The following is a 21,909-nucleotide window of genomic DNA, read 5'->3' as shown; positions in this document are numbered from 1 at the left end:
GACCGTTAGTTTTGATGTACATGCACCATTCTCTCCCTAAGATGTTAGCGTCACCTAAAATGTAATTTATGTGAATTTAATTGCTAGCCAAAAATAGTTTCCTATTTGTCAATGTCTCGTTTATGCAATATCCTTTCTTGGTGCGGATTGAGCAGAGAGAACTAAGTGGGCGTCGGTCCATCATCCATATGAAAGTCACCTCCTACTTACGTAATGAACTGCATGTCAGCATATTAAAACTGTCTCAAAATTGTTAGTATTCTCTTACAGTAAAACCAGAGCAAAATTTTTTTGGCCATAATTTCAGAAAACTTTTCTCATGCATCCCTCAGGAATTGCTGGAAACTGTGATTAAGGAAAGTGGAGCAGTTTCTTTCTGTTTCAAGATTAAATGGCATGGAAATTTGGAAGCATGTGTTAGGACCCAGAACTTTGTTTTTTTTTTTTTTTTGCCTATTGCCTCTTCTGTGGATGGCAATATCATAAGAGCACAGAGGCAATCAGTTTGTGTTCTTACCGTGCCTGAAGAGTGTGTACACAACTGATTTCTAACTCTATTGCTAATTGACAAATATTTGCGAAAGTGATAATAGTGTTAAAATGTTTTCCTTTATTTTTGTTGCTAATCATGTTTGTGAATAGGTTGCTTAAAAATGAACAATATTTATTATGATTATTGGGGCTCATTTCAGTCCATTCCTCTGAATTTATGCTCAGAATTGCAGGAAATGCAGTGCTAGGTGGTACGTTTGAAAAGTCAAAACAATTTTCGAATTCCCTAGCTTTTTTTCCCTTGCTGAATTTCTTGTATCAGTCAACATTTTTTGGAACTTTCCTAATTTACTAAAGTAATTTATTCGAGTATTTAGTTTGGAAAAATTAAAATGTTTTTCCTCGGATAGGTACTTCATTAATTTGTAGAGTTTGAATCAATATTCTGGAAAATCGATTCAGCTCAATCGATGCTTTCCAACAAAATCCGCATCCCCCCCTTCCTGAAGCATGACGTAATTTTACTTCTAAATGGGACCGCGTTTAGCAGAAAGGAACCAAACCACATCAGCCATTGCCAAATTGAACTGGGTAAATTAATTTATTACAAGAGAACGTCTGTGCGGATTTCTTTGAAAATTTTAAGAAATTTGTTTCTTGCTTTGCAGAAAATTCACCAAAATTCGAAATAAAATCCGCACAACCGTTTTCATGTCATAAAATAAATTGCCCAAGTAAATTTGGCAATCGTTGATGTGGCAACGTGGTCCAATGCTGCTGTGCTAAGGAAGAACGCCGTATGAACATTCGACAGTTGCCGAATTTCCCTCGTTGAAACGTGTATTTTTGACGCAATTTAAGCATATTTTTCCTTGAAATTTTCAGATATTTTAGATTAAATTGCGTACAAAATTGTCTGGAAATTTTGGGGGAAAATATTCACAATTTTCCCAGTATAATCGTTCTTTATCGAAGGAAATTCGGCAACGTCTGAAGGCTCATACGGCGTTTTTCCTAAGCACGGCAGAATGGTCCTTTGCGTTTGTTTGTTTCTTATCCTTTTTTTTGGTAATATTCTGTGACGAATCGTGGAGTATGAACATTTGAGAGTTGCCAAATGTCCCCTTGATGAAACGTGTATTTTTTACGCAATTTAAGCATACTTTTCCTTGAAATTTTCATATATTTTAGATTAAATTGCGTACAGAATCGTCTGGAAATTTCGGGGAAAAATATTCACAATTTTCCCAGTGAATTCGGTTTTTATCGATAAAAATTCGGCCTCGTCTGAAGGCTCATACGGTGTTTTTCCTTAGCACAGCAGAATGGTCCTTTGCGTTTTTTTTTTGGGAGGGGGGCAATATTCTACGACGAATCGTGGATCCAATGCAAGAGGGAGAAGGGCTCCCCGAAGGTCGGCGAAGGTCTGAAATAGGACCGGGAGACCCCGCTCCCCGCTCGTAAACCCTGTTTTATTATTCCCCGATGACGTCACGCGGGTGATATCACTCGGGTGGCGGCTCACGGCGCAAAAATGTGGCAGGAAGATCTAGGAATCTCTGCTCTCCGGCGATGAGATGAGCGAGTTTTCTTTCTCGGATCTCCACCGCCCCCCGCGAGCCGGTCGCCGGAGTGATGCTTGAGTTGGCTCCTTGTTCGCGGCCTTGGCGGGACACGCAGCCGCGCGACTCGGATACGTACACAATGTTTCTCGCGAAAATCCGATGTTCGTCCGATCGCTCCCACTCGTTCGAGGCGGAATCCGTCGTGAGATCCTCCCCGAATGACGTCAGAGTGTAAAGGGGCAGCTAGGTTTACCGAGTGTCTACAAGTCCGGAAATCACTGGTAAAAAAAACCTCTTGGTTCATGAGTGCAGTTTCTTGTCGCCGCATTTAAGAGTCTGGACTCTAGTTTCAATGCAAAATCCGCTTGAATCAATGCAAAATCCGCTTGAAACAAGAGTTCAAGACTCTTAAATCCGGCGACAAGAAACTGCACTCTCAAGTCAATGCACCGCGGCATTGGTCCAAGAGGTTTTTTTTACCAGTGATAGTATTGATTTTTTAAGGGCGGTCTGAAATACTGAAAAAGTGCGGAAAATCCGCTACAGGGTCCGGAATTTTTTTCATTTTTGTCCCAATTTGAGCGGGAATTTCAAATTTTTGAACTTTGTCGAAATTCGTCAAATGGAGGTACTGAAAAAGTACTGAATTTTTCTGTCGAGAAGGTACTTAATTTCTTGTGAACGTACTGAAAAAGTACTCTAAAAGTATTGATTTTCGGTCTGCGTTTTTAGTAGACACCCTGGTCAGGGTGTTTACAAGTCTGGAATTTCCGGAAAGTCCGGAAATAGCACTGATTTTCTAAGGGCGGTCCGGAAGTACTGAAAAAGTGCGGAAATTCCGCTAAAAGGTCCGAAATCTTTTTAATTTCTTGTCATTTTTGTCGCAATTTCAAATTTTTGAAATTTTTCGAATTTCGTCAAATGGAGGTACTGAAAAAGTACCAAATTTTTCTGTTGGAGGAGGTACTGAATTTCTTCAGAATGTACTGAAGAAGTCTTGTAAGTAAAAGTACTTATTTTTGACCAGCCTGTTTTAGTAGACACCCTGTTCTCCGGTCCGGAACGCAACGGAATTGAGCAGAAAGTGATTGAACAGAACGGACATGCGAATGCGAACTTTCAGCGCTTCCTGGGCACTCGCGTTTTTTTGAAACTGCTCGCGTTCGCGTGTGATCGTGGTTATTTGCCAAATTTCCACGCTTTTGGGGATATCATCGATCTATCAGAACCTGCTCCATCAGCTTTACCGTTTTTGAGTGTCAGTTGAATTGCACTCAACAGGAAGGAACAGTGGCGTGGCGTGCCTTGCGATATATCGATTGTTATGCTATTTAAACCTATGTTAAAGAATCGATTGTCAAGGCGTTCGTTGCGAACACCCTGTTTATCGATTATTTTCTGTAGGTTTAAATGGCAGATCAATCGATATATCGCAAGGCACGCCACGCCACTGGAAGGGAACCACATCGATTTCAGTGTTTTTAAAATTGTCGAACTTCGACGTTCGCAGGCTAAACGATGCACGGTGGATCGAGTCAGTTAGGAAAGTCGGACATTAAATTTTTTACTAAAACTGCAAATTTTGATGTTTATTCCGCGACATTTTACATTTCAAAGGGTGCTCTAGCAGAAAATTTCACGAGGAAACCAATAGAACCACTATCAGAACCGTAAAGTTTTGTGTTGACGGAGTTATAAGCGTTCACAGGGTTGCCACAGTCGGGGAATACCGGGAACACTGGGAAATGTCAGGGAATTTTTGAAAGTCAGGGAAAACCTGGAAATGTCAGGGAAAATGACGAAAATGTCGTGGAAAAGCCCTCAAGTCACCTTTTTTTTTTTGCTTTCCAAGAAAGGTTTGACTTTATTCGTACAACCAATTCGCCTGAACACTATCTGAAATCATGTCGTTTTAACCATCTGGCATATCTTTAATTGTCAGGGAATTTCACCAAAATGTGTCAGGGAAATCGGGGAAAACCCGGAAATGTCAGGGAAAATGACGAAACTGTCAGGGAAAAATTCTCCAGTCACCTTTATTTTTGCTTTCTCAGAAAGGTTTGACGTTTTGAACAACCAATTCGCCTGAAAACTATCTATAATTTTGTCGTTTTAACCGTCTGGCATATCTGTAATTGTCAGGGCATTTCACCAAAATGTGCCAGGGCAGGGTGTCTACAAGTCCGGAATTCCCGATAGCCGTAGTCGAATATATTTATCGCAAATAACTCTCGAATTGCGTTTGGTGCAATGCGAGAAGTATTCACATAGTCTTGTAGGCGCCAATATGAGCTGGACGCCGACCGTACTGTTTGGCGCAATGCGTGAAGTATTCCTATAGTCTTGCAGGCGCTGATATAAGTTCGACACCGACCGCACCGTATTTGGCGCGATAATTCGCGTTAAGATAATGGCGGCGTCGTACAATAGTCCGGAAATAGCACTGATCTTTTAAGGGCGGTCCGGAAGTACTGAATAAGTGCGGAAATATCGCAAGAAGGTCCGGAATTTTTGTCATTCTTGGCGCAATTTAAGCGCGAAATTCCAATTTTTGAAACGTTTCGAATTTCGTCAAATGGAGGTCTTGAAAAAGTACTATGAGGTTTCCTGTTGAGGAGGTCCTGAATTTCCTGGGAATGTGCTGAAAAAGTCCAGTAGAAGTATTGATTTTTGGCCAGCCGGGTTTAGTAGACACCCTGCAGGGAAATCGGGGAAATATCAGGGAATTTCATCTCCTAAATTCGGTGGCAACCCTGTTTTAAAGTTCGCAAATTTTGTCAGACCTCTCCCATTGACTCGATCCACTGTGCGACGGTTTTATTTCCCTCGATAGATGGATGAAAAATTGTGTGGTCGCCGCCCAAGACAATAAATGGTTGCAGTTTGGAGGATGCGTGTTTTGACGCTCTCAAATTTTTGAGGAAAATCGGCAACGAAGGAATAGAAGCGTGTTGAAGCTGAAGCGCCTACTGCGGCACGATTATGGCTCGTCGAGACACCAATAAATTAGCAAACTACTAACGCCATAATATCTAATCTACCGAACGAGCACGTGCTGTTCAGCTCTGCAGTTCACTTCGGACGGCTGAAATTTCAGACACTCGAAAATTTGTATTCGTTTGAACATTTCCCTTGTCTCCGCGAATAAATTTCACTTACAATTAACAAGGTGGAAGGTTCTCATAGCGTGGAGAAACAGACATAAAAGAGGAGGAAACTATTTTTTCAGCATGCAATAACACGCGCGACTTCCAAAATATTGAGCATCTCTGTCTCTATGTCGAGTTTTTACGTAAGCTTACTGTATGGCATGTGAAAACTCCGGCCCTCCTCTTCTGTTCATTGAAAGACTTTTTTTCTTTAGCAAATTCGCACACTGGAAAAAAAAAAAACACATTGGATCTAGAGTCCAGACTCTGTAAAACATTGACAAGAAAAAGGACTCTTGATTCAATCAGATTTAAGATTAAATCAAAAGGAAATCCGCTCAAATTAATAGGCTTGGTTCTTGATTTAAGCTTAAATCTGATTGAATCAAGCCCAAGCGTATTTTTTCTTGTCGATGTTTTTAAGAGTCTGGACTCTAGATCCAATGTGTTTTTTTTTCCAGTGCTTTTTTTCGCATACTTGGTGTTTCAAGCTGTTTTCTCATTTTTTCTTTGGGTCCTGCGTAGTTTCTCTTGTGGTATTCCTATTTTTTCCGCCTCTATCAATGATCGGTCACCTTGAATCATGGTGTCTAGTTTTTCAAATACCGGGAAAAACCGGGATTCATCAGGGAATGAAAATTTACCGGGAAAATCAAGGAAAAATCAAAGAATCTATTCCAGAAACCGGGAATCTTTTCTCCAACCACCCAGGGATCATTTCGTTTTCAAATTTGGCGGTCTAATCTAAGGCCTTGTCTCCACGGGACGTTTTCATGGGATTTGTCCCAAGTTCGAATCGCAGGAATGAAACTTCTGGGATTTTTCCCAGTTATCGTCTCCACGGGACGGGGCTCATACAGTCCTGCGACTAGTTTGCGCGGGGAGATAATTTAGTTAAAGTCGAGTATTTAACCGGGATTAAAATAATAATTGCACTCAATTGTCAATTAGACGTTAAGGCGTCGCCAAAAACCGCATGTTTATGATCTTCTGAAGTTTTCCTTTATTTTAGGTATTTGTCCTTTTCGAGGGAGTAGAAATACTCGTCTTTTGCGCTATTGGGCTATGCATTTCTCACTTTCGGGGTTTATTTCTCCAGGGTGTCTAGCATCAGGATTTTCCCGAATCTATCAGGATTTGAGGTCAATCAAGATTTAATCCCGGTTTCATCAGGATTCGAGGAAAAATCAGTAGTAAAATCAGGATTTGAGAAAAGTCGGCCGTCCGAACGGATTTTTTATGCTTTCGCATATACACTTATGTAGAAATTTTAATTTTTCTCCGCAAAAAGTCAGGATTTGGAAAAATTATGAGAGCAGGATTTAGCAGTCAAAAATCCGGAAAAATCAGGATTTTATCAGGATTTCCCAAAATGAAAAAAAAAAAAAACTAGGCACCCTGTTCCTTGTGGAAAGGACGACGGACCGGTCTTATGGGAAAAGTGGGCCCGGTTAAATCGGCTGGCGTTTTGATATGTTGTAAGTCTTAACCTACTGATCAAAAGTGTCAATGGGCATTTCTCCCTATCTCGAAGTTTTACCCCCCATTTTGGGGGTCAAAGTTGCCAATTCGGCGTATAATTGGCAGTTTTGACACCCGGGTTTATTGGTCGCCTTTGAGATTCTTTGATGGTTTCTTGAGTCTTTTGTATCCTCTGAATAGGCTAGAGACCATCCGAACTCAAAAACTGACAATTTTGCCTTATGGGTAAGGGGGGGGGGGTGTTCACTGTTCACGCCACCGATTTCAGAGTCGGCGAGCCGTATTAAACCGATTCTTTCGCCATGTTTTGGAGAATTTTTTATGCAAATGATTGCGACTGCATCTTGAAAGGTCGACTAAGATGCAGCTCAGAATATACCCCCGGGCGGGAAGGGGGGGGGGGGGTGCGACCGAACTCGAGCAGCGTAACTGGCTTGCGCGGGTCGGATCAAACCTATCCTTCTATTATGTTTTGGAGAACTTTTTTGCAAGTGACTCAGGCTGCTTCTTGGAAGGTCTACTAAGATGCAGCTCAAAATATACCTGAAAAGCCGACCGAACTCGGGCAGCGAAACTAGCTCTCGCGAGTTGCATCAAACCGATGATTTTGTCATGTTTTGGAGTTTTTTTTTCCATCCCAATGAAACAGACTGCTTTTCGAAGTGTCGACTGAGATGGAGCACGGAATATGCTATGAGAAAGGAGGCTTCTCAATCCGCACCCTCCCTCGCAATAGGATCTCTCAGCATAGGTCAGTGTGGCACTGACACTAGTAGAGTGACACTTTTGAATGTGGCTAGGACGATTAAAACTTCATACCGTTTAACGCATCATTCAATTTTCAGCATATCCTGATGCATTTCAGAATTTCGACGAGGGGAGGGGTTATTTGCTTTTGAAATGAAAAAAAATTAAAAAGAAGAAATACATGACCTTGTTTTTTTCTTAGATTTTCTGATAACGTAAAAAAATCTCCGCGAGCTCGCCTCACTTTCTGCACTGAGAGCTTCCAGGATTTGATCCATTACTTATGGAGCTCCAGTAGAAAGAATGAAAAACCCAGAACTCGTCAAATACCTTCAGAACTGGTTGCATTGCATATATTGCCTTTTTGGGAATGCTTTGCTTTCTTCCTTGCCTTTCTTGACATTCTACAAAACTGTTTAATGCTCGATAATAATGTGCGATTTCATTTAAAAAATGACCTAGATGATATATTTCTGAAATCAACCAACGTTATAAACGTCTCAGCCGTAGGAATCATCTGCACCATTAGCTTTTGCTTATAGAAATATTGGGCTCAGTCGGAAATGCGTGTCAGCTAAAACGACCCTCGGAATTATGTATGAGTGATGGTGGTGGTAAAAAATGCCACTATACTAGTGTCAGTGCCACACTGACCTATGCTGAGAGATCCTATTGCGAGGGAGGGTGCGGATTGAGAAGCCTCCTTTCTCATAGCATATTCCGTGCTCCATCTCAGTCGACACTTCGAAATGCAGTCTGTTTCATTGGGATGGAAAAAAAACTCCAAAACATGACAAAATCATCGGTTTGATGCAACTCGCGAGAGCTAGTTTCGCTGCCCGAGTTCGGTCGGCTTTTCAGGTATATTTTGAGCTGCATCTTAGTAGACCTTCCAAGAAGCAGCCTGAGTCACTTGCAAAAAAGTTCTCCAAAACATAATAGAAGGATAGGTTTGATCCGACCCGCGCAAGCCAGTTACGCTGCTCGAGTTCGGTCGCACCCCCCCCCCCTTCCCGCCCGGGGGTATATTCTGAGCTGCATCTTAGTCGACCTTTCAAGATGCAGTCGCAATCATTTGCATAAAAAATTCTCCAAAACATGGCGAATGAATCGGTTTAATACGGCTCGCCGACTCTGAAATCGGTGGCGTGAACAGTGAACACCCCCCCCCCTTACCCATAAGGCAAAATTGTCAGTTTTTGAGTTCGGATGGTCTCTAGCCTATTCAGAGGATACAAAAGACTCAAGAAACCATCAAAGAATCTCAAAGGCGACCAATAAACCCGGGTGTCAAAACTGCCAATTATACGCCGAATTGGCAACTTTGACCCCCAAAATGGGGGGTAAAACTTCGAGATAGGGAGAAATGCCCATTGACACTTTTGATCAGTAGGTTAAGACCTACAACATATCAAAACGCCAGCCGATTTAACCGGGCCCACTTTTCCCATAAGACCGGTCCGTCGTCCTTTGCGCTTATGAGTACCGTCCAAAGAAATAAGTTCCATTGGACCGTAACAGCGTGTCGTTATTAATTTTGTATCAATTTATTTTTTATCAGCCTGTTCCAATTCCATTCGTTCTCTAGCCTACAGTTCGTCTTACCCGGTTGTTACTAGTCGATAGCCCGATCACATCGGGTCCTCTAGAAGTCGTTGCTCTTGAATGTACCATTTAAGTTAATCGCGCTTCGTAGCTCACAATCAGCTGTAACACAACCTCATCGATCGACTAAAAAAATGTAGGAACCAAGCTTATATAACTGACAAGCAACTCAAGGAATGGACAGCGGTAAACGAAAGAATGCTGTGCTTTTACGTTTCGGTATGGACCAATTTGTGAGAAAAAATAACACATTCGGTTGATATGGGAAGTTGAACACAGTAGCCCAAGCCATCGGTTGGATCTGAGGTTTCCTTGTTTCTATGATGTTTTCTTTGCTAGAGTCAACGCAAATTGTGCCAAAATCAAAACAAAAGGGTCGGTTTGTGTTTCACTCTCTATATTAAAAAAAGTAACTCAAAAACACAAACAGTTTTCTTATTTTACTGTTACAGTATAATTTTTATACGATTTCAAGTGCCTTATACCCATAGAGATATACTTTTAGTGCCTGTACGATACTAAACAAATATTCTTAGCCACGTTTAGTGGTGGCGAGGCGTGAAAAATCTATTATCAATATTACCCCCCATTTCAGGCTGTGGTTAATATTCGATTATTAAGGTGTTCGTGGCAAACTTCCTGCTTATCGATACTTTTTCATTGGTATAAATCGATTTATCGCAAAGCAACCTTGCTTCTTACGACGCGCCGTACGAATTCTTCAGTCATCTTTGGTCTCGCATTTTGAAATGCTACCAGTAAGAGGAAAAGATCCCGTTTCTCCGTTGACGCATTTTTTGGCGAGCAGAGAATTACATACAGAGAGTTGCAATCGGGGGCAATTTTTTAAACACGTAGATTACGATGATCTCTAATCGAGAATGTGTCGAAAGTTGATTTATCAAGGCCCTCGCTGTATAATCAATTATTTTTGCTACGGACAGAAACTTGGCAGTTTTGTCACAAGATCAAGTTAGATGAACTGCCCAGGACACCATGAACTTCAGGAGCATTTTTGTATAAGGTCTCTGCCACCTGTTGAGAGTATGCGAAAATGAGCCTTTTTTCTCTCCCACGCGTTGAAGTCTTTTTGCCTTTTATATTCACAACGGCAGGGACGCCCATTCCCCTCCAGGATGTTCAACGGCCTGGAAAAGTCACTTCAGGGAACCCCGCAAATATAGTTTCGACTCAGCGAAGAGCGCTCACAACCTCCGATTGCCTTTTTCCTCGACCAGGGGGTAAGCCCCCTGACCGCCTCGCGGTCCGACTCCCTGAGGCACTTCGCGCCTCCATTGGTTTCCTCGTAACATTTTCTTCTATCAGCACTCCGTAAAATTTGAAATGTGAAGAAATAAACATCAAAATTTACTGTTTTAGTAAAAAATTTCATGACTGACCTCTCTAATTGACTCGATCCACTGTGCGGCGCAGCGCACTATGATGGATCGCGTCTGAAGGTAAGGTCGGACCTAAAATTTTTAACTTAAACTGCAGATTTTATGTTTATTTTGTCACATTTTAAATCTCAAGGGGTGCTTCTAGTAGAAAGTACGCACTGGAAAAAAAACACATTGGATCTAGAGTCCAGACTCTTAAGAACATCGACAAGAAAAAATACTCTTGATTCAATCAGATTTAAGCTGAAATCAAGAACCAAGCATCTTAGTTTGAGCGGATTTCCTTTTGATTTAAGCTTAAATCTGCTTGAATCAAGAGTCCTTTTTCTTGTCAATGTTATCAAGAGTCTGGACTCTAGATTCAATGTGTGGTTTTTTTTTTTTTTTCTAGTGCGAGAAAACCAATGAAAACCACTTTTAAACATCAAAAGCTGTATATAAACGGAGTTATAAGCTTTTAAACTTTCCAAATCTTGTCCGATCTCTCCTATTGACTCGATCCACTGTGCGGTGTGGCGCGCGAATCAATTAATTTGGTTGGAACGCAAGACGCAGCAAGCGCAATCAAAGAAAGGCTGACCCAATGAACTCGGTCCTCAAGGTGAACTGCACTTGGCACCTCCGAAATGTGAGCGCCAAGCCCGCGCCGCGACGTCGTGGTGAATCCCGCGCAGTGTTGTCAAATTTATGTCTTATCTTTGCGTTTTTCGGGGCGTCAGGATCAACGGCGAATTTCACTCGAGGGACAAATAATAAAGAACCTCCCTAAAACAGGACGAGGGTTGCGGGTTGCCTCAGTCAGGGAATACCGGGAACACTGGGAAGTGTCAGGGAATTTTAAAAAGTCAGGGAAAACCTGGAAATGGCAGGAAAAATGGCGGAAGTGTCAGGGAAAAATTGTTAATTCAGTTTTATTAGCTTCGTAGAATGGATTTGACGTCAGACCAACAAATTTTGCCTAAAATGTACATTAAATGAAATGATCGCTCATTTTTCGTAGGTTTAAATGGCAAATCAAAATCATTTGATCCATCGACAAAATTTGTCGTTCGGAACGTCAAACCAATTGTAGAAAGGAAATAAAGGTGACTGTACAATGTCCCCCTGGAATTTCCGTCATTTTCTCTGACATTTCCAGGTTTCCCTGACTTTTTAAAATTCCCTGACATTTCCTGGTTTTTCCGATTTTTCCCGACCGCGGCAACCCTGCGCGATACGTGATTTGTGAGTTTCACCGTCGACATACCGCTTAACAAAAAGAAGTGATATAATGTTACACGATCCCAGACTGCCGTGCTAAGGAAGAACGCCGTATGTACATTCGAGAGTTGCCAGTTTTCCCTCGATAAAACATGTATTATTGACGAAATTTACGCATATTTTCCCTCGACTTTTTTAGACATTTTAGATTAATAAATCGCGTAAAACATTGTGTGAAAATTTTGGAAACAAATATTCTCAATTTTCTCAGTAAATTCGATTTTTATTGGAGGAAATTTGGCAACGTCTGAAGGTTCTTACGGCGGTTTTTCTTAGCGCGGCAGAAGAGACATTGCATGTTATGAAGGCCCTTGTTGAAAACACAATGATCAAAGCACCTCAATGCAGATCCCCTCCTTCACTATAAATCAAACACGACAGTTCGTTGCACATCGTGACTAAGCACCAACGATTGATGTGCGAGCTTTGGCGACGCAAACGATTATCATTGGTCGTGGAGGGTATGGATTCGGTCGACATGAATGGATAGAAAAATGAAAACGTGAATCGATCGACACCGATTCGATCGAGAAATTATTAATAGACCGGTGTCGATTCGATCGACATGCATGGATCGAAAAATGAAAACGTGAACCGATCGACATGAATCGATTGACACCGATTCGATCGACAGTTAATTTAAAAACACCCGTGTCGATTCGATCGACATTCGAGAGTTGCCAGATTTCCCTTGATAAAACATGTATTTTTGACAATATTCATGCATATTTTTCCTTAAAATTTTCAGATATTTAAGATTAAATTCACTGGAAAAAAACACATTGAATCCAGAGTCCAGACTCTTAAAAACATCGACAAGAAAAAATACTCCTGATTTAATCAGATCTAAGCTTAAATCAAAAGGAAATCCGCTCAACTTAAGAGGATGAGTTCTTGATTTAAGCTTAAATCCGATTGAATCAAGAGTATTTTTTCTTGTCGATGTTTTTAAGAGTCTGGACTCTGGATCCAACTCGTTTTTTTTCCAGTGTTGCGTACACAATTTTCTGCAAATTTCGGAAAATAATTCAATTTTCCCAGTAAATTTGGTTTTTATCGGAGGGAACTTTGCAACGTCTGAAGGCTTATACGGCGTTTTTCCTCAGAACGGCAAAATAGGTGCGCTTACATGTGTACGTATCTCTCGCAATCAGGTACATTGAATGGAATGAACGCACGGTTAGAGACTATTAAAGCGTTGTTACCGATAAAGACGGAGGCGGTGCCGACCAAACAATACGAAGATTGAAATAAAATAAGTCGTTACGCGCCATCGAGAGGGTCTCCCCATTGAAATTCCGATTTTATTTCGTTCAAGGACTCCACTCACGCACGCTCGAAACTCGGATAAGTTCCCATCGAAGTAAAAATCGTTGTTGGTTCGAAAACTGTTCTTCCGCAAATTTCCAATGGGCTTGTTGCATAACTTCAGGTAGAGCAAAAAAAAACCGATGTCTCATGTGGAAAATGCCTCAAAAACATGGTGTCTAGTTCTTTAAAAACCGGGAAAAACCGGGATTCATCAGGGAATGAAAAATTACCGAGAAAATCAGGGGGAAATCAAGGAATTTGTTCCAGAAATCGGGAAAATCAGAGGAAAATAAGGTAATTTGTTCCGTGCAGAAACCGGGAATAATGTAGAAACTTTAATTGACCTGCGGGGCGATTATTGAAATGATATCGACTGTATGTCGCCGCTTTGTCATGTCGCGCCATCGACTAAGCAATTGCTTAGTCGATGGAGCGACACGACAAAGCGGCGACATACAGTCGATATCATTTCAATAATCGCCCCGCAGATAATATCAACATCAGGAACATTTTTTGATTTAAAATTTTGAATGTGCGCAAAAGAAATGGCTGTAAGATTAATTAAAATCTATATTCATATTTGAAACTCTGGAAAATTATTTTCCTTTCCCCAAGAAAACCCCGGGAAAGTGGGAGAAAACTTCAGTTTCTCATCCGAGAATGAGCTCCTGAAAATCAGGGAAAATCAGGGAATGAGCTTTGCCAAGAAAACTAGACACCATGCTCAAAAATCACGATAGGCGCATTGGAAAAGTCCAAAAGTAGTGATCACGTGAGCGGCTGTCTGTACTGCCGTGCTAAGGAAGAACGCCGCAAGAGCCTTCAGGCGTTGCCAAGTTGGCGTTGGTAATATACCAATTTACTGGGAAAGTTATGATTATTTTTCTTCTAATTTGTCTGGCAACATTGATCGCAGATTAATCTCAAATATCTGAGAATTTCTAGGAAAAATATGCACAGCTTCCTTCCAAAAAGAAAATTTCATCGGAGGCAATTTGGCAACTCTCGAATGTTCATACTGCGTTCTGCCTTAGCACGTCAGTATATGCCTCTTTGAAGTTCGATCTCTGCATGCACTGCTGATAAGAATGTGCAATTTAGCACAATCGGCAATGAGGAGACATTGACAATGGAAAAAAGAAGGAAAATTGGTTTAAATAATGACTGCATGACTAACGCGGCCGTGAATGCCGGTTGACATCGCTGCAAGTCAACATTTCCACTGATTTATTTATTGGTGATGAGGTCTGGGAATTTTCGTGTCTCGTAGGAATCAATCGAAATTATTTGCATCCGACTCGCTATTTGAATGCGCTGGAAAAAAAAAAAAAACAAAAACACATTGGATCTAGAGTCCAGACTCTTGAAAACATTGACGAGAAAAAATACTCTTGATTCAATCAGATTTAAGCTTAAATCAAGAACCAAGCCTCTTAATTCGAGCGAGTTTCCTTTTGATTGAAGCTTAGATCTGATTGAATCAAGAGTATTTTTTCTCGTCAATGTTTTCAAGAGTCTGGACTCTAGATCCAATGTGTTTTTTTTTTTTTTTTCCAGTGCGTGATTACGCTAAAGAGAATAACAATCGATTGAATAAATCAAAAGATGCTAAGTGCATAGAATTTCCATGCTGCATATAGTTCCTTTTGATTTTATTCTTTTGCACTTAATTCTGTTTATCATAAATATGTCCATTTGTACGTATATGCATCCAAGAAAGAATTATGTGTATAGGGTTCACGTAGAGTGCAGATCCTTTTAGCAAAAATACATTTGTCCAGTCAATCTGGCCCAAAAAAGGGGTCTACTTTGCGAAAATCTGAGGAGAAAAAAGTAAGACGGATTCCTATGTAATTTGGGTCGCTGAATCCGAATCTGATGTTTGCCAACAAAAATTTTGACCGGAAATGGCCGCCATCTTGAAAAAATGTCGGAAAATCACGTTTTTCCCCCAAAATCTCACTTATTTTGGGGTTTTCAATAAAATGAGTTATCTTCACTTTAAAAGTACGTAAAATTTCCTATCAAACGGCTTTTAGACTTTTGAAATCGGACAATTAGGGTAAAAGTTATGGGCGATCGCGTTAGGGGTGGTTTTAGGGGTTGATGAATTTTTCACCAAAATTGCTGCGTAAAAACGCTGTAACGCCGTTGGAAGTGAAACAAAAATTCCGAAAATGGTTTGCATATGTCCCCCTGGGTACCAGTGACTCTCCGCCATGAAAAAATCCTCCACCCCCGTCCCTCCCCCGCGCCCCTCATTCAATGTGCACTTTTTTCAATTAAATCACACTAATTACAGATGCCGAAAATGTATGCAAAACCCTCATGGATCACTTGGTTTTCCAACGCCCATCACCCCCCTTAATCCCGTTATGACCTCCCTCACCTACCCCTCACCCTTCAACCCCCTCCCCGCCCCTCCATCCCTCCACCCCAAACCCTTATTAGCCATATAAGAGCCACCGAACCGATTCTGAAAGCAAGATTTTTTTTTTTTATTTTTTTTTTTACAAGCGGCGAAAATCTTTTAAAGACTTCATCTTAGGCAGCTAGGAACTCAAGATGGATGTGTGGGATTTCCACCCACTAAAAACCCCTCCGCTTTGGGTGAGCGAATTGAAAAAAAAAGAGCACTGAATGAATGTTGTCTTGAATAGCTGTTTCTCTGTTACATTTTCCATAAATCCGCTCCAACTCGGTAAATTCAGTATTATACTGACTGCTGAAATTACAGAGTGAGAAATCGCGTTGCCTTTTTTTGGAACTTCGGTTTGCTCTTAATTTTTTTGTTATTTAGAATGATAGTATGAAGTAGGAGCTTCAGAGAATCTGGAATGTCTGATTCTGCGTTCTTAAAAAAATCATGAGATGCAGGATAGTTGTCTGTGTCGTAACCCTTCGTTCTGATATCCTCGAGAATGATTTTTGCAGCAGTTTCCACGATACGTAGCCTTTCAGCGTTTTTATTGCCTAAAACCTGATTTTACCAAGCTTCGTTGAGAATCTTATCACCAAAAACGGGAAAAGATATCACTCATTGGTTTGATTTGGTTATTTTTTTAAGAACGGAGAACCAGGCATTCCTGAGTCTCTGAAGCTCCTACTTGATACTATTATTCTAAATAACAAAAAAGTTAAGAGTAAACCGAAGTTCCAAAAAAAAGTCAACGCGATTTCTCACACTGCAATTTCAGCAGTCAGACCTCGGTCATATAATTCGCCCATCCAAATCGGAGTTTCATTGTATGCGTGCCAAAAATTCAGATCGAAAAAATTGATTGGTGTATTGAATCTCTCGCCTACGTTGCACCATACCATGAAATTTTGAAATTTGAAACCGCTGTTATTCTGCATGGACCTGTAAAAATCAATTTCGACGCTTTCTTTCGGTTCATATTCGATAATGCGGATTTGAATTGTCAAGACGCTTGATGGAATGAACACCTTCCATGCTATGGGCGGCGTAATGTGTATCACACCACAATCATCAGTTTACCCTGATTAAGTAATACCTCGTAATTTATCTCAAAATCCGCCGGTAAAATAGCTCGGGCCTCTGGAGTAACACCCGTTGAAATTTTTGAAAAGAAACGCCACGATGGAATGAAACACATCAAAATTCTTGATTTGCAGACTGTTAATAAATTGCCTGATCGTTATGAGATCTTAACGCTGGATTTTTTGTGGATTTATGGACATTCGATTAAAATACCGAATTTACCGAGTCGGAGCGGATTTATGGAAAATGTCATAGAGAAAAAGCTATCCCTGGTAAAAATTATCAATAGGAGCTGCGTTATTCAAAATACTTTAGGAATTCTTATAGCTGGATATAGAAGACGATAGAAAATTATTTAACTGGCTGTAGAGAGCGAAGAATTTCACACAGCCGGGCTACACGAAGCGATAAAAAATTATACAGCCGGGCTATGGTTCCTATCGCCAGGCTTTACAGTATATCGCCGGGCTATACAGTATATAGCCTTCCTGTAGCTTTTTTGCCACGGTCTACAAAAGGCTATAAGAAATTGCATAGTCAGCTACAGGAGCCGTAGGAAAACCGACAGCCGTCTGTAGGTCTATAGTATTTTGGAACACAGATCCTACTGCCAATTTTTACCAGGGATTCAAGACAACATTCATTCAGTGCTCTTTTTTTTCAATTCGCTCACCCAAAGCGGAGGGGTTTTTAGTGGGTGGAAATCCCACACATCCATCTTGAGTTCCTAGCTGCCTAAGATGAAGTCTTTAAAAGATTTTCGCCGCTTGTAAAAAAAAAAATAAAAAAAAAAAATCTTGCTTTCAGAATCGGTTCGGTGGCTCTTATATGGCTAATAAGGGTTTGGGGTGGAGGGATGGAGGGGCGGGGAGGGGGTTGAAGGGTGAGGGGTAGGTGAGGGAGGTCATAACGGGATTAAGGGGGGTGATGGGAGTTGGAAAACCAAGTGATCCATGAGGGTTTTGCATACATTTTCGGCATCTGTAATTAGTGTGATTTAATTGAAAAAAGTGCACATTGAATGAGGGGCGCGGGGGAGGGACGGGGGTGGAGGATTTTTCATGGCGGAGAGTCACTGGTACCCAGGGGGACATATGCAAACCATTTTCGGAATTTTTGTTTCACTTCCAACGGCGTTACAGCGTTTTTACGCAGCAATTTTGGTGAAAAATTCATCAACCCCTAAAACCACCCCTAACGCGATCGCCCATAACTTTTACCCTAATTGTCCGATTTCAAAAGTCTAAAAGCCGTTTGATAGGAAATTTTACGTACTTTTAAAGTGAAGATAACTCATTTTATTGAAAACCCCAAAATAAGTGAGATTTTGGGGGATTTTGGGGGAAAAACGTGATTTTCCGCCATTTTTTCAAGATGGCGGCCATTTCCGGTCAAAATTTTTGTTGGCAAACATCAGATTCGGATTCAGCGACCCAAATTACATAGGAATCCGTCTTACTTTTTTCTCCTCAGATTTTCGCAAAATAAAATGCCAGATTGACTGGACTAATACGTATGTAGTACGTAAAAATTTGTGAGCAATCAAAATCCGTATGTAATTTTTTTCCCCCCAACATACTTTGAAGTATATTTGTCTTTCACTGTCTCCCTTGCCTCTTCTTATTTTATGAATTAAATATTTCGGACCTCAAATTTATCATGTAGTTGGGGGAACGCCCCCTAGTCGCTACGCGGCTCAACCCCCTGAGGGCGCTTCGCGGACCCCTCGTGGGTTAATCTAAATAGAGTGGGCTCATCTAGAGACTTCATTCTATCGATAGCCGAAAGTGATTTTCCAAAACATGAAAGGAGATGAAATATAAATAAGTAATAATATGTCCTCAGAATAATAAATCGAAGAAATAAATGTTAACGATACTTTGCAATATGGAAGAAAACAATTTCATAGAGAGCGATTCACGAATTAAAATATGCGCAGGATTATCGAGGGAGTCAATAATAATGATACGTTACAATTAGAAGGAAAACAATTTTGTAAAGATTACTTCTTGACGCACTAAAAGAATCTCTGGAATCAAATGAGTAAGTGAAGAAAAGTACAAATAGAGGAACGTCTGAGGCGCGCACAGTGCCACACGCGCAATGCGTGAAGTATCCAGGCAGTCTCGCAGGCACTAACAGCGCGCGCCGTGGAGGCGTGGAGTACGTGCAATGCGCGAAGTATTCATGCAGTCTTACAGGCGCTGATATGTGTTTTGTGCCGGCCGACCGCAGTGTTTAGCGCGATCATTCAAAGTCGTTGATGTTGTGCGCTATTCGAAACTCTGTATCATTATATGCACAGAAGGTCTCTTTCAAACTTTAACTGCAGAATGTGCGGGAAAAATTTCCCTTCCTAGTTCACAGCATATCCGAGTTTCTTTCCTACAACCATTTGTAATTTTCAAGAAGTTTCTCAAAAAGGTAAAAAGTAACGCGCTGACTGAAAATTGACCTATTTCTCCTGAATTTGAATTCAGAACCTTTTTCGAAAACATGCCATCTGCCATCCTCGAACATGACCAGATTTTTCTCAGCTATTATTCTTTAAATAGCTCCCGGTGCGAAAGCGAAAAGTGCTGAACAAACGCTGAACAATGAACGAAACATGCAAAGTATTCTGCCATGCCGAGGAAGAACGCCGTATGACCTCTCAGACGTTGCCATATCTCTTTCTATGAAAAACGAATTTAGTAGAGAAGTTATGAATATTTTTCTTCAAATTTTTATAGACAATTTTGCTTATAATTAAATCTAAAATACCTCAAAACTTCGAGGGAAAAGATGGACAACTTTCTGTAGAAATATACATGTTTTATTCGGGCGATTTGCCAACTCTCGATTGTTCGTACGTTCTTCCTGCACGACAGCATTGAATCGTGATCTATCGTGCAAAAACTCCCGCGCAATGAACCGAAATTGCGAAAAAAAATCCGAGTTCAGCGGAAACTGGTCGGAATTTTAGCTCTCACTTCAGGAAAGCGATTTTTTACAGCGAGATTTACCTACTCTGGACTGAAGATGCGTGTGAAGAATACTGCCGTACTAAGGAAAAACGCCGTATGAACACTCGAGAGTTGCCAAATTTCCTTTGATAAAACATGTATTTTCGACAACATTCATGCATATTTTTCTTTGAAATGTCCAGATATATTTTAGATTAAATTGCGTACTAAATTTTTTAAAAATTTTGGAAAATAATTTTCACGATTTTCCCCATATTGGTTTTTATCGGAGGAAACTTGGCAACGTCTGAAGGCTCATACGGCGTTTTCCCTTAGCACGGAAGAATACCTATCTCCTTTTTTAGCGCCACGTAATGCTGTGCGCGAGCGCTGGAAGAATGTGAGCTCTTATCGGCGTGTGTTGTTTTCACGAGTTACAAGTGGTCGATGGATGATAACGTGTGTCAATATTTTCCGAAATTCCGGAGAACATGATTTTCTTTTCTGTGTTATTACGGTAGGTCGGAGCCTTGTGTGCGCTGTAGAGTCACTTGTTGGATGCGTTGTTAGAGTCAACAAGATAGCAGTGGCGCGGCGTGAATGATCGATTATCGATATTTCTCTATTTGAAGCTGTGGTAAAGAATCGATTATTAAGGTGTTCGTCGCAAACACCCTGTTTATCGATCCTTTTCCATGAGTTTACATGGCAGATCAATCGATAAATCGAAAAGCACGCCACACCATCGCAAAATAAGCCCTGACAACGAGAGTACTCGGTAGTGAAAAAATTTTACATCGGATTTTAAAACTTACCAGTGGCAAGGCATGGATGATCTATCATCGATATTTCACCATTTAAAGCGGTGGTAGAGAATCGATTATGAAAGGTTCGTTGCGAACACCCTGTTATGTCGATTCTTTTCCATAGGTTTAAATAGTAGATCAATCGATACATCGTAAAGCACGCCACGCCAATGAAACTTTTGAGTATCTTCTATTCAGTATCAAAATAATATCTACACACGTCCTCTGAGTTTTAAATCTGGAATAGTAACTTCTTTATTTTTATAAATCGATGGCCCAATCACGCGAAACCACGTCTTTCCGTACGTTCCAGACTTCCTATCATACTTAATTTTTTCTTCGGAAAATGAGTCAAAGTAATTTTTTTGAAAACTTCCCTGATTATTCTCCTCTTCCAGCAGAATAGTCTGTATGAATTTCCAGCTGTGAATTCGGTTTGCTTTCCTTCGAAGAAATTAAATATCAGGAACGGAATTTTTGTAACACCGCAATGGGTGTGCGTGGTTTTGCGAGCTAGTCATCGAACATTGCATCTTTTTAAACTTTTTGTCTACCGGTTGGAAGGGAAGTTGAAATTGAAGGCGTCTGACATATGCGACGTCCGGACGCCGAAGACAACTCTGAAGATTTTTGAAGAATTGCACTTAAAATGTCATTGCAACTAGAGTACTTTTATAGACAGAGTATAGCCTTTTCTGTTCCGGTTTTTCATTGGTCGCGAGCGAATAGGCTGACACGATGCTCTTAGGGCCGTAAATAAACAAACAAGATGGCCGTTATCAGCAAGCAAGATTGAGGTTATGCACATCTTACATCCTCCCTCCTGTGATAGAGGCCAAAGGCGATTTAACAGTGTTTTCATGTATTTTTTATGGGTTATTCGTAGATATGCTAATTTAAATTGTTACTGCTGTGTAATTGAAATTTTTGTCAAATTTCAGCTTTCTATCGATGTCACGGTGAGCCGCCATCTTGTTTGTTTATTTACGGCCCTAAGAGCATCATGAAGCCTAAAAACTCGTTGACCAATCAAAAACGGAACAGTTTTCCTGTAGTAAAAAGATACGAATGGCCATACTCTGTCTATAAAGGTACTCTAATTGCAACTAGGGCATACTTTTAGGTAGTTTTTCACGAGTTTCAGAAGAGTTTTAAAGCAGTCGTTGTTATTGGAGTCGTTGTAAGCGCGTAAGGCGAAATTCCAGAAACCCGGACATTTCAGTTTTCCAGGTCACGACTAACCCTGAAAACTGCTTGATTTTCTCGACTTCGTAAACATTCGCTCGTCATTACTCCGCACAGGTCCCTTGATCGAACGAGGATTCGTAAAAGGACGTAACCGTCGCAGGACCCCTCGGACACTTACGCTTTTTTCTCGAAGCTGCCGTTGGACTGTGCTTGAACTTGGGACTTGGGCCGATTCAGGGTCTTCCTGCAGGAGTTGCGACGCGTGGCTCATTAGAGGAGCTAAGGCCGCGAGACGCGACGCGACGACGCGCCGTGCGGAAAGTTATGCAGAAGCTGAGGTTACACCTGTCATCGCTCGTCAAATCTTTCGTGCGAACGGAAAACGCCGTATGAGCCTCTAGACGTTGCCAAATTTTCCTCTTTACAGGGTGCCTACAAGTCCGGAATTTCCGGAAAG

General features: G+C 41.0%; 1 protein-coding gene across 1 annotated transcript in view; it reads left to right on the top strand.

The window, feature by feature from the left end:
• Positions 1-21,909, top strand: part of LOC109044715 (Na(+)/H(+) exchange regulatory cofactor-like protein nrfl-1) — a 70,468-nt gene that overhangs the window by 948 nt on the left and 47,611 nt on the right. The window lies entirely within an intron of this gene.

This window comes from Bemisia tabaci, chromosome 10 (assembly GCF_918797505.1).
Source record: "Bemisia tabaci chromosome 10, PGI_BMITA_v3".
Classification (NCBI taxonomy): Eukaryota; Metazoa; Arthropoda; class Insecta; order Hemiptera; family Aleyrodidae; genus Bemisia; species Bemisia tabaci.
This window is presented reverse-complemented; position numbering and strand designations above follow the sequence as displayed.